Consider the following 9,277-nt stretch of genomic DNA (forward strand, 5'->3'; position numbering starts at 1 on the left):
ATTACACTCCATGAAAGCAGTTTGTGTTATTAGCACAGTGTTGACCATGTTAGTTCTTTGAGAGGGGTGCTTGGTTTGCTTCATTCCTCCCCAAGCCTAGCACTCCAAACCAGATGCTGAGGATGCCTGGACCTGAGGTCTGCAGTATTGTTGTCTCCTCTGTTGATTTCATTTTTCCATCTGCCACTAATGAGCAAGTGGGTGAATGGTGGGTGGAGGCGAGGAAAATCCCACCCACTGGTCACCCAAAGTTTTTCTTCTCACCTGGTTTGAACTGTTAATTATATCTTCACCTTGTGCCCTTAAGAATATTATACAGGGTACAGCAGTTGGCACTGGCATGCCAGGTACCTTGTACAAACACATAATACACTGAAAGTACCCCAAGTACATTATATAGAGTGAATACCCACAGCCCAAGCCTATACCCCCTATAGAATGATGGGCAGTGGGCACTGGAACCTCATACACATTATATACACAAGTACCAAGATACAAGGGACAATATATAGGCCCAAACAGGGGACAAACAGCTGTCACTGTGCCTCTTCCTATTGCAGTTCAGCCCAGTGCTGCCCAATCATTCTGGGACTGTTCCACCAACGTGCCACTTCTGTGTCACCAACAGGGTCATTGCTATGAACACAATTGACCCAGGGTCCTACAATGGCTTGTGTACCCTAGGGTTACCAGCAAGAAAGGCAAGTACCCTATGGGGTGTGGGTAGGATTTTCAGATGCGGGTATAGATGCATGGGTGCGGTTCTTATATTATACTACCTACAGTATATCATCTATATTTTACTACTATAAACATTTTTTTATAACCCCCCCCCCCACTTCTGATGATGTCACTTCCGGTTTGCAGCAACAGCACTTCTGATGATGTCACTTCCGGTTTGCAGCAACAGCACTTCTGATGATGTCACTTCCGGTTTGCAGCAACAGCACTTCCTGTATAAGGGTGGCCAGCGACCCGTTGATTGGGTTGTGGATAAGGCAATTACGGGTCAGGTCGGGTAGCAGGTCAAAACGCCTGTGAGTCCGGGTCTCCAAAATTGGTTCCGCCCAGGACTCCAACCCAATGTACAGACCCACATTATACAGTATAGGGGTATATATCATATGTAATTGCATTATACTACGCTAAAAACCTTTTCTTTTTTGTTTCATGCTCTCGGTTTTTCTCTTTCTGTCTCCTTTGGTTTCTTCTCCTATCACTTCATCTTAAAAATGAATAATATAATAATAAAATGAATATTAAATATTACCCTTAGACTATTTCTGTGCTTCTCTGATCTTTTCCCTTCCATTCCATATTGCTCCACCTATTCTTGTTCTTCACCCCGCTCCACTTTCTTCTTTCTATCTCCCATTCTCTTCAATCCTGCCTATGATTAAGGGCAGATGTGCCCGAAACGTGGCAGGAGTTTTATGCTACAGATGTTTGGAAATAAAGCATTTAGCTTTTCAATGTGATTGGTCACCCTTTTCTTCTATTATTGGTTTTCAAAGTCTGCCCCAACATTGCCCCTTGCCCCACCTCACCCGCTGCTGTGCAAACTTCACTCTTACCTGGGGCAGATTTTGCAGATACATCATGTTCATCATTTAACAGTGGTGTAATTACAGTGGGGAGCCCACTGACCCATAGAGACCACAGGGTATACTTTAATGTGATCTTGTACAAGTTTAAACCATGATATGAGTTTTCACGTGGGTGGGACCTGAGTGCAAGTATTCCCCCAAGGACCGTGATGCTGTTGTTGAAATTTGTATAAGTACCGTGCCAAAGCTACCAACTAAGCCAGCTGCCCCTGCACTGTGCCAGTTTGTTTTTTATTTCTCTTATGTTCTTTTTTAGGGAATTGGTTAACATATACATGTATTCATACATATATTCGGCCGAACCCCCAAATCCATTTGGCTGAATGCCGAACCGAATCCAAATCCTAATAGCATATACTAATTAGGATTTGGAAGGGTTAAATGGGTTAAATTTTCCACTTCCGTGTTCACGCGCAACATTTAACCCTTCCAAATCCTAGTTCCCATATGCTAATTTGGATTCGGATTTGGTTTGGTCAGGACCATGGATTTGGCCGAATCTGAAACCCTGTTGAAAAAGGCCAAATCCTGGCCAAATACCGAACTGAATCCTGGATTCAGTGCATCCCTAATTTATATTATATTGATATAGATGTATTTTAGTGTACTTATAAATGGCGCAGACTTATTTCAATTTTGCTTTTCTTGCAACTAAGAGAATTGTCGTGCTGACCTTCTCCCCAGCGAGGCACAGACGTGCCTGACGCAAGCGAGGACGGGGGGTTCCTTGTGGCTTTGGTGCTGTGTTTGCTCCGTTGGACTTGGCTATGTAAGCAATAACGGCAGCTGGACAGGAACTTCTGTTAAAGAAAATACTGCAACTCTGCATATTTCAGAGAGAAGTAAGAGACAAATAAAAATTCTTTTTGAGGAAATTCATCAGGTGCTTTTTTGTGCTGTATTAACAAATACACAAAGAGGATCACGCCACAAAGTATTAAATATTTATGTAGAAGTTAAAGGTTTCACTTGTCCCCAGAAGGGTTAAGACAGCCCTGGGTTGGGCCCGTTTCATAGTTGGGATGGGGGGGTGTCCCTTTCCAGGTTAAAGTGTTCTCTGGTGGTTCTGGAGTTGGCCAGGAGTATCAGGTCTCCTTAGTCATCAAAAGGAAAGTCAGTTTGCATTGTGTCTCCTTGGGCCCCACTGGCTGGAAGGGGTCGGTGATGGAGATAAGGTTGCCACCTTTGCTGGGTTATAAACCTGGACAAATGGGCGCCCACAAGATCATCACGTGACAACATTTCTGCCCACGTGATGGCATCCAGGGGCAGGGTTATTGCAACCGTCGGACACAATTTAGACAATTTATGCCCATATTAGAATGTTGAAAACCAAGGCAGAAGGTTTTGACCTGCACAGCCCCTTCAAAAACCAGGCTCTAAAACCAGACAGATGGCAACCCTTGCTGGAGAGCCTGAGGAGGACATAGGCCTCAGTAGGAGGAGTCAGTGGAGTGAGAGGCAGGATCGGGGTAGTTGGTAGAGCAGCCAGAGGCTCCAACAAGAAAGCCAGGAGGGTTAGTACCTGAGGTGTTACCCACCAACATAGGGACTCAAGCAGGCTGCTCTGTATTCATGGCGGTGGGCATTGGTCTCTACACTCTGTATTGGTACAGAGACCTGCAGCAGTTCATTTCATTAATTTTAGCATGCAGGGCAGGGAGTAAAGTGCAAAAACATGGTGGAGTGTGCAAGTTTTTTGCATTCCTGAATTCCCCAGTCATTTCACACTTGGTCACACCCACAGTATGATTGATGGCCTCACTGACCAATAGAGAAAAGTCAGCAAAAAGCTGGCCCATTTTAAAAAAGTTTGACAGAGTCTCTTTAGTTTAGGTTGAAAAAGGGCAAATAGCCCATCATGTTCCTGATACAATTCAAGCTATGTTTCTTTGTCTTCCAAGCAGCAGTGCTGTCATGCTTTATGGCTGAGCTTCTGGCCATCTGTATAACTGTGTGACTCCTGTGTGATCCCTATTGCTGAGCCCTTTATAGGATTCATTAGCAAAGTGACTGAGATTAGTAGGATTAGTTTTAAAACTATATAATGTTTAGCAACAGTACCTCACTAATGAAAATCTTATATAAAGTTAAAGCAGAATTTAGGGATGCAAGTATTCCTTCCAGTATAATAAATTGTGTTAGAATATACCCAATATCACATCTCTATATTTTCATGGCAGAATTTACTTTCCTGCCATAATGGATTAAGCTGGGATTGAGGTGGTATAAAATCATATACACCTTTCAGGGGGCAGTGAGCAGCCAGTTGCCAAAAAGCCACCTTTAAAGGGGATATACTGTGTAAATAACAAGACCTGATAGGGAGACCTGTGTGACTGCAGGACTGTGATTGGCTAAACCTACTGTATGGGTTATAGAAAAAATCCAGTGGGTCACCATTCTGGATTCAGCAACTCCGGCTAGTGGGGGTGGTGATGTCACAGGTGTGGGGTGGGGCGTGAGTAACACATGGGCGGGGTTATTATATGGTGAATGGCGATTGGCAGATCTAAGATAGAGTCCTGTTTGCTTTTTATAATTTGGAAAACTAGACAGTCAGCCCTCCCGAAAACCAGGATGTCCACGTCAATCCCTGCTTGGAACTGCAATCACTCCTTCTAACCCCCATCGACACATGGAGAAAGTAGGCAGTGCCTACACACAGGGGGAGTGGCTTCATCATCATTGTTGGCTCAGCATGGAGAAGGTCGTGACTGGGATGGGAGGCCCCTGAGATGGCAGCCCCAGTGGGCCCTGTAAGGGTTGCCACCTGTCACCTTCTGCCCGGTTTTGCTGCCGACGCGATAACGTCACGGCGCTCACGCCCCTAGGATGTGGGGAAAACTATACCCCCAGAATGAATACGTAACCAACAGATAGTTTATATTATGTTAAGTGGCCTATTAAAGAATCTCACCAAACTGGAATAAATATATATCAATATATCAATGGTGGCAACCCTAGGGCCCAACCCAGCACCCATCCTAACACTGTGTAAAGACGCCAGCGTATCACGTATTTCACGTCATATATTCTATATACCGTAGTTAATAGCACCTGCCCCTGGGTTATTTTGCTGCACTCAGTTTCCTCAGACGCCCGCACTGAGCATTTAGCTGAATGGGAAAGGAGCAGAGCTACAAGTTATCCGGAGTCGGAAGCTGCCAGCACAGATTGAGAAAGCGCAGATGGACAAAGCGCAGGGCAAACAGGACAGGTTTGTGAGCGTTGGGCTAAGCTAGGGTCTGGGCCAGGCCGCAGGGGATGAGAATCAATAGAAAGGTCAGAAATGAAGGGCAAGCAGATGGCCAGGAGGAATGGAGATCAGATCGGCAGCAGAGGAAGAAAGAGGCTGCTCGGTGCCTGCTGGGAGGGCAACTAAACTCTAACTGAAAGCTCTGAGCCTTCTCTGTCTGCCCATGGGCAGCGCCGCTCACCCTCATATTCACTGACACAACACCAAGCTAATACGGTCTGAGTGCTCTGGCGCAGTCACCCCCACGCTGTCTGGCATCAGGGCATGGGGGGAGGTTGGAACACTTGCCCTTTAAACACATCAAAGTCTGCGCTAGAGTCTGAAGAGCAGGCTGAAATAGGGAAAGGAAAGGGTGAATGTGTCTGTGTGTAACTAATGCACTAGATTGTGGGTGCCGCTGTGCTGGAGTTATTTGGGGAAACACTGCATTGTGGGTAAAACAATATGGCGACCTGTGTTATAATTTGCACACTGCTACTTTCCAATAGAGTTCTGTTAGACCTCAAGGTTTTCTTATAACATACAGGCAGAAAAAGTGATTAAAGGAACAGTAACATCAAAAAATTAAAGTGTTTTAAAGTAATTAAAATATAATGTGCTCTTGCTCTGCAAAAAACTGGTGTTTTTGCTACAGAAAAGCTACTATATAAATAAGCTGCTGTGTAGCCATGGGGGCAGCCATTCAAGCTGGGAGAAAAGGAGAAAAGGCACAGGTTACATAGCAGATAACAGATAAGCTCTGTAGAATACAATGGTGTTTTATCTGTTATCTGCTATGTGCCTGTGCCTTTTCTCCTTTGAATGGCTACCCCCATGGCTACACAGCAGCTTTGTTTATATAAACTATAGTAGTCTTTCTGAGGCAAACACACCAGCTGTAGCAATGCAGGGCAACAGTACATTATATTGTCATTACTTTTATACACTTTCATTTTTTGGTGTTACTGTTCCTTTAAGGAAAAAAATGTAGGAATAGGGGGAAAAGTGAGCAGGAAATGGCATTTTAATAACAAAAGAATCACAAAAATCAGGATTGCTCCTCGTCAAGCATTAGTGGCACCCTGTGTGCTCCTTAAGAGTATATGTAGCGCTCTGGCTTAGTTATGTACATATTGGTTCTCAGGGCCTGAGATAGAGGAGGGGCCGACTCAAACGAAATTAAATGTAAACTATTAAAGCACAGGAATGTAGAAATGCTCAGGGTGCTCTCCTGAGCAATTTTGCAAGTTACAGTAATTATTTTTTCTCTGGTTTTCAAGATATTACCAGTTTTTACACAGCTAATATAATGAATGTGAAACAGCAGCGCCACCTGCTGGTCATTTAGGTTGACTATCCGTTACAGTCGGCTGAAAATTAATTCCGTCAGTAAAGGAAAGTGTCATGATAGCGCTCTGCTTGTAAAATGAAGTTAGAGTGTTTCTCTGGTCAGTAGCAATGAATAGGGATGGTTTCCCAGTGTATCACTGTCTGTTTTGCAAGACCATGACAAAAACACTGTTTTGCCCCGGGTATTTTCTTACGCCAAACTACACCAAAACAATAACAGTGAAAAAACACCTATCGACTTCAATGTATTTTTTTTTAAAAATTCCAAAAAAAAAGTGAAGATGTCCATCGACTTTTCGTCATTTCACACAGCAATTTTATGAGACAGATTTGCTCATCACTATAGGTCAGATACAAGCACAGCATTAGTCCAGCTCTATGATCAGTACAATGGAGGAGATTTAGCTTTGCTGTCCAACCTTGCTGTCCATTCCTTAGCCAACTGCTAAACCAACTTTATAGCAAAGCCAGGGCAAAAGAGACAGTTGAGCAGACAGCAGGGGGCACAGGGGTATGTTGTGCCAAAGACAGATCATCTTCTGGAAGGTTATGATTCCCTGCAGAGACATCCGCCTGATCTTTTGCATGCAGCAAGTGATCGCCATCTAGTGGGAGAAAGAGATATACACTCTGCACTCTATATACACAATACACTCTGCACTCTATATACACAATACACTCTGCACTCTATATACACAATACACTCTGCACTCTATATACACAATACACTCTGCACTCTATATACACAATACAGGAGTCCAGAGGAAAGGATAGACCTAAGGCTAAACTTCACTCAGTAACACACAACAGCACAAGATTTTCTAGGATCCTGATCTCCATAGGCTGTAATGTAATGTCGGATCAGATAAAGGCAGATGCGTTTTGTTCCTGCATCTACATTCGACAGTCAAAAAAAAAGTCTGTCAGACACCAACAGATTTTATCTCATCGGATGCAGCATTCAGCGTTCCTGTCCAACAGGCGTGTTGTGTTGGATCTCTAATGTAGTTTACACATCAGATTGTTGTATCAGTTTCATTAAATTTTAACCGACGCAACTACATCATAGTTACATAGTTACATAGTTACATAGGGTTGAAAAAAGACCAGAGTCCATCAAGTTCAACCCATCTAAGTAAACCCAGCACACACAACCCACACCTACCAACTAGTCATCTAACTAGTAGCATTGGTCCTGTTGATCCAACACCGTCCTACAAAATCTCCCATGGAGTTTAGCCCAAAGTCCCTTGGATTGGTTTGGGGAACCAAGTACTAATGGGCAAGACCCACTTTGCCTTTGTATTGGTCAGTGTAGGTTTGATGTATGCACCCATCTATTATTTATAAATATATATATTATTATATATAGAGCACTCATAGGTCTTTGCAAAGAATAAATAATATCCTTTATTAATGCAAAAAATATCGATGTTTCGGTCACATCTTCTGGACCTTTCACATCGCAAAAATAGACAAAGCAAAAAAAAAAAAAAAAAAAAAAAATATACCCATAAATCTGTATTTCTGAAATGGTATCCCTATAACTGCACCCCTGAAACTATAACCCTACGAATATAGCCCTGAACATTGTGGGTCTCTTTAAAACATATACAACATAGGCTTATGCCTATGAGACTTGTCCCAGAATGCTGAGGGGCAAATCTAAAAAACAGGGGGTTTATAGAAGGGGGTACATTCTCCAAGTTCCATGTCTTGGAGCCCCTAGTGACTAATTTGGGGTTCGGTCAAAGAGCATTGGTCCAGAGCCCCTAGCAATAGAGGGGCCACTTTCCGTGGGACATACATGTATATAAAATTATTAAGTATATATTATATATTATCATATAAATATTATTCTTTTGTAAGCACTTGGCAGTTTTTTACAACAATAATACGATGAGTATGAGTCAGTAGAAAATGCAGTCAGTCAGCAGGGAAGGTTCATCGGAGGTTACTCTGGTCAGTTCTAAGCAGGACAATATCACAAGCCTGCCCTCTTCTCATTGGCTTAATACTGGGCTCAGTTAACCATAATGACCAGCAGGTGGTGCTGTTGTATCATTGTATTAGGAATGCTAGTAGTGTGAAAACTAGAAAAAAAATAGTGAACTGAGCTATTTTACATTGATTTGTTTAGAGGGTTTACATTTCCCATTTAAAAAAAGGACATTCTGGGTTACATCCATATAAGTGTAGCTAGAAGCCTTCTACTCAAGCAACGTCATTCTATTGGGCTCTAGGACAGATCCGGGCAGCAGTGTTGGAATATACCCAAAAGCACCACTTTAACCCCATGGTATGAAGGGTAAAATCAGGCAAACTGGGTGCAATCGTCTGTGTAGGAATAGTAAAGCCGGGTAGGAGCCAGCATTGACACTGTTATACACCCCATTTGCACTACTTTGCACACCTGAATTTGTCCCATTGACTTGGTTACAGTGTCGGCACACTAGGGGTTAATTCACGCTTTCATGTACAAGTACAAAGCTTTATAAATTGCCCTTTTATCTCGCATCAGCTTCTCTATTTCAGCACAAAACATGTTACACGGCTTTATACTCCGGCCCTGGGATGCTGCTTTGGCAAACACAGGCGGGCAGTTATTGGCTCAGCGTGTGGGCAAATCCATTTCATAGCTTTGGCTGCCAGAAATATAAAAGCATTTTCTTTTATTTTTTCCTATTCTTCAGCCTGGCATTCTAATCATTGGGTTGCTAGAGACAATGGGGCCGTAGCAACATAAATATATCCCATAGATCATAGAATATAAAAAAAAAAGCCATACCAAATGCAAATTGTCCTAGAGTTGCCCTAGGATAGCTGGGCCTCTGTGATGCACCCCATTGTGAATATGCTGCTCCCTCCCCCCCCAGCCCCACAGGGGGATCTGACTGTACTGATGGGGGGTCCCACATGACCAGTCGGTGGGTGATGTTACCCAGGGCAACCAATCAGCGGTAATATTTCAACAGTTAGAAAACCAAAACAAAGCATCTGATTGGCTGCTATGAGCAACATAGTTACTCCACTTTTTACACAGCATGATAAATATACCCCTAAATGTCACCCCCTGCCAAGT

This window comes from Xenopus tropicalis, chromosome 6, assembly GCF_000004195.4.
Source record: "Xenopus tropicalis strain Nigerian chromosome 6, UCB_Xtro_10.0, whole genome shotgun sequence".
NCBI lineage: Eukaryota > Metazoa > Chordata > Amphibia > Anura > Pipidae > Xenopus > Xenopus tropicalis.